This window comes from Rhagoletis pomonella, unplaced genomic scaffold (genome assembly GCF_013731165.1).
Source record: "Rhagoletis pomonella isolate Grant_MI unplaced genomic scaffold, Rhpom_1.0 Rhpom_scaffold_00002, whole genome shotgun sequence".
Lineage (NCBI taxonomy): Eukaryota > Metazoa > Arthropoda > Insecta > Diptera > Tephritidae > Rhagoletis > Rhagoletis pomonella.
Genome location: NW_023458556.1, coordinates 60931922 through 60936879, shown reverse-complemented (window position 1 = coordinate 60936879; position 4958 = coordinate 60931922). Strand labels below are relative to the sequence as shown.

The following is a 4958-nucleotide window of genomic DNA, read 5'->3' as shown; positions in this document are numbered from 1 at the left end:
TTTTTTACTTTGAATGACGATATGTAACGAGTAGGTACTCAACGATAGCCACTTGTGCGCCTGCGCACCGCACAATGCCACTTCTTTTGGGGAGCGGAAAGAATCACGATCTTCTTGCTGGCAGCACCGTGCATTCATTGACATCTATTGTAAGTAATATAAAATAAAATAAAAATAACAACAATAAACTGGCGAGGGCGCCTAAAGCGCCGTAAGGTATTTAATACTTGACAGGCTTACAAATCGGTGGCTGACTGCTTGTGTTTGCAGATAATAAAGTCGTTGCCGGTGTTAAACATCTATACTTGTGTACATATGTACATGTATGGATGTACATATGGACATACATATGTTTGTATGTTCCATGTGTCTAGTTTCCAAAAGGCGCAGCCACGAATTAGTCTTCTTGGGGAACAGTTGGGCATTAGTTAGTCCAAAACTGGTAGCTTATGGGCACAATTGGTGCCTGGTTATTCCCCCGATCAATAGCTTTTAGGTAGGTATAATTACCGGCTCAGTGATACGTCGGCGCTTTGCTAACCACTAGACCACATCCTGCCAAGCTTACAGTTGTTTAAATTACCTCATAGTACAAATTAAATTTGTGTGTCGACATTTCCGATTGAAATAAAGGGTTCATCTATTCTTTGCATTAAGCTGGGACCTATATAGAAAAAGTACTTCAACATTTCAAAATTATAACCACTAACAGTGGTATACATATGCCCCGATACGCGAGGACGTTTTGTGCGTTACTAGGAGGTTAGGTTGGATTAGGAAGGCACGTACGAATCACTGCTACTTTTACTCAGAGGCAGATTTGCCCATTGTGGATACCATCTATGAACGCCAGAAGGAAGCACATCCTTATACCCGAGGTTATCCCACCTGGTCAGAGTAGAGTCTGTCAAACCATTTACTATCCCGGATGAAGCTGTTAAGCTCCAATATTTTCACCTCCGCTATCTCCCCATAACTATTACAAAATCGTCATCCCAAAGGTTTGTTCTGGGTCTTTCCGGTAACGTAGACTTGACCTTTGTACGGAAGATTGATCCATAGGTTATTAGTTACAGTTGTAGTAGTGCTTTCAGGGACGCCTGGCTGTCAATTTACTTCAAGATCGCTGCGTGCCCGTCGTGGGTCTGCTTGCACAAGTAGGATTCCTTTAATCTAAGGGCCCCTTTGCGGCTGCGCTTGTTACGAATACCTGTTGGCGGTTTCAAGTAAAGGATCATGTTCAGCGATTCTTGTGGTGAGCGTTCAAAGTCGCCTGACTCACCGAACCTTGTGAGTCTCCGCACTCTTCCAATTACTCTCTGATTTCTGCTTTTGTCCAGTGCTGGACCAGACTAAAATCGGTTGGATGACTGTGGTGTACTCCGAAATTTCTTTTACAGGTACAGAACATTGCTAGGCCCTCTTTGCCCTTTCCCCAATGTTGCGCCTCCAGGCCACTTTGGAGTCAAGGGAATACCTAAATATTTTTCCGCGGAGGAAAGATTTTTGAAGTGAAACTTCTTTAGCGGCGGTTGGTTGGTTGGGAGTAAATTGGCAAATTCAACAGAAATTGTACACGGAAATGGTGCAACGGAAATGACGCAACGGAAATGGTGCAACTGAAATTATTGGGGCTGAAACAAGTGCTTCTTGAGTGTATGGTATTAATTTAACAAAAAATTGCTAATAAAAGCTTAAAGAATAAAACTTAGAAAAATACTAATACAAGAATGAAAGTAAAGGTGAGTACGTACATAGATAAAGAAAAGGATAAAAGCAAAGGTTAAAATAAAAACAAAACCAAAGATGCGTAAAGATAAAGGCAAAAATGAAGATCAAAGTAAATTTAAACACTTTACTTTTATATATAAGAGCAAAGATGAAGGGGAATATGTAGATGAAGAAAATGATAAACATAAAAGTAAAAACAAAGATGAAGATGAGGATACCGATAAAGGTAAAGACGAATATAGGAGAGAAAGATTAAAATAAAGGTAATTGAAGGGGAAAAGATATGGAGAGAGACTCAATCTGGGAACTATTTTAGGATTTTAGAAATTTTCGGGATTCTCGAGACTTATCGATAAAATAATCCATATTTTTATCGGTTTTGTTATCGATATTTTTATCGATTTTGTTATCGATACTTAGCGATTTTGTTGTCGATATGTATCGATTATGTTATCGATATTTATCGACTTTGTTATCTATATTTGTCGATTTGGTTTTCGATATTTATGGATTTTGTTATCGATATTTATAGATTTTTTATCGATATTTATAGATTTTGTTATCGATATTTATCGATTCTGTTATCGATATTTATCGATTTGGTTATCGATACTTATCGATTTTGTTGTCGAATCTATCGATTTTGTTATCGATATTTATCGATTTTGTTATCGATATTTATCGATTTTGTTATCGATATTTATCGACTTTGTTATCGATATTTATCGATTTTGTTATCGATATTTGTCGATTTAGTTATCGATTTTTTAATCGACTTTGCTACGAATGGTATTGCCGTTTAAATTTTTATCGAATTTGTCATCGATTTTGATATCGATTTTTTTATCTAACTATCGGTGTTGTTATCGATATTTTGTTCGACGTTATTATCGATAGAGTATAAGGATAAAAATGAATACAATGGGAAAATAGAACAACATGAATGTTAATAAAACGAACAGGGGTAGAGGAAGGGATCTAGATAGAAAAAAGAGAAAAATATATATCCTTAAGCAAAAGCAGATGTGTGTATGTATACATTGGTTGTGAGACAAAATAATAAGTAACGTAAGCTTCACTTCTCTAGTGTGGACCAGGCGCACTTACTTTTTTTTGCTATACAACAGGCGCATTTAAATGATTTTTTTTCTTTGCAAACAAAATTCACCAGAGAAAAATGGAAAAGGCCGCCAGCAAAAAAAAAAAATAAAAAAAATTAAAAATTAACGCGAGTTTTTAACCGGTAGAAACTTGCACTTTGTCGGACTAAAATTATATGGGTATATAACTGCATAGCCATTTTTTTTATAAAAATATAGGATTAAAAGTTAAAAATTTTGATTTTGAAGATTGAAAATTTGCTTTACATATATGGTTTTGATTAAATAACATAAAGTAACAAAAAATTGTTTACATTAAAAAGCTAGCAAATATTTCACAAAAACCACCATGTACTCAGTTTGGCACTAAAGTGTATGTATGCCCATAAGTATAAGTCAGCCCAAGCCATAATGCGATGTGGCTATTTGGAAAAGTAATAAAATTTAAATAAACAAATTTATGATGAAATTTAAAATGTCAACAGTAAAAAATTGCCAACTTGGAGATGCCGGGGATTGAACCCGGGGCCTTTCACATGCAAAGCGAACGCTCTACCACTGAGCTACATCCCCTTCACACTTACCCCGCGTCAAAGAGTGATCGCTTGGAGATAGCAGTATGCCGTTTAGAAAGTATAACAAGACCTTTGGACTCAAAAATGTGTTTACTCGTGTTTTTATTGAAGTTACTTGCAGTTTACGAGCTAATTTGCAAATGTTTGCTTTTTTCGGCAAAATCTTAAAATTTAAACATTCATGATTTTTTAAGTATTTTAGAAATTTTTCCAGCGGCAAAGTGAATGGAGAAAGGTAAAAATTTTAAAACTTATTGCAATTGTTTAAGTACTTACATTTAAAACATTTGTATGTACATATCGTCACCTGAAATACAAAAGGACGTAATAAACATCATCATTGAAATGCCAAAAGTTATAACTAATAAAAAATTCAAAATTCAGTCTTTGATTTATATGTATGATGGATTTCATCGAACACATTATTTTATGAAAAATAAATTAATTAAAATATTAGTCACAACTTTTTCCATTTCATTTACGATGTTGTTACGTCTTTTTGCATTTCAGGTGACGATATGTACATATGTATGTATATATGTCTCTTTTGCTTAAACGAGAAGCATTAGTTATTGACACGCAGTGCTTTCTAAAGAACCATACGAAAACATAAATTTTTATAACCGTCAAGTCAAAAAGTTAATTTTTAATACAGCTATAAATTTTGCATAAGCTCACTATTTATACAAAACACTTTTGTCAAATTGTATTTAAAATTTAGTGTTGTCGAAATTGAGGTTACATATTAGCCAAAAATAAAATACGATCTTGGGCAGTGCCCCTCTCACTGAAGCAATGCGCGAATGTCTTTAATGTATTGCACAGATTCGTAAAAGGTGGAATGAGACCGAAGACTCATACAACTGAGATCAACTGGTCGTTAACTTGAAACGTGTTGCGTGAGGTGCCCTTTGCTTTATATATTATGTACTTCCGAAACGTCTCGTGTTAAGGTCTGATTATGCGTACTTCGCATAACTTCGCATATGCGCATAAAAGTTAAATTCAAATTATATAATAAGTCAAACGAATTGTTAAAAGGCTTTATTTCAGAACTATATTTATGAACTTGTTTATGAAATCGAATCCAATCTAAATCATGAGTAATTGTTAATATGTATAATTTTTTTTAGCCGAAAAAGATTTAAGATAACAACTTTGAAGACGGTTGCTACTCGTTTGAATAGTATAATTAAGTTAACCTAGATAAGATTAGATTTAGAGGAGAGAACAGGTCACCTAGTTACCTCGACCGATCGTATCTTTTGTAACAAACTAATATTCGGCTACAGGTCTTGTTTCAATTGATCCAAGTTTTTCTAAGAAACCTCGCGAGTATTTTGGGTGAATACCATTAAGATCGTGTGCTTCTAGGTATGGTGATCCCAGGAAGCGAGGTCTGGTCCTAGTGAGGGCTTTACAGTGGCACATAATATGCCCTACTTTTACATGTTCTTCGCTGCACAACCGACACTGATCAGAGTTAACAACCGCTATATGTGAATTTTTTGGTGGGACGAAAGAACGCTCAACTCGTATACAATTTCCGTTT

The 4958-nt window shown here is 35.0% G+C and overlaps 1 non-coding gene across 1 annotated transcript; it reads right to left on the bottom strand.

Annotated features, from left to right (window-relative positions):
- Nucleotides 1-3332: 3332 nt before the first annotated feature.
- On the bottom strand, nucleotides 3333-3404 carry Trnaa-ugc. The gene has a single exon. It is a non-coding gene; the product is annotated as a tRNA-Ala (tRNA).
- Between the last annotated feature and the right edge of the window lie 1554 nt (nucleotides 3405-4958).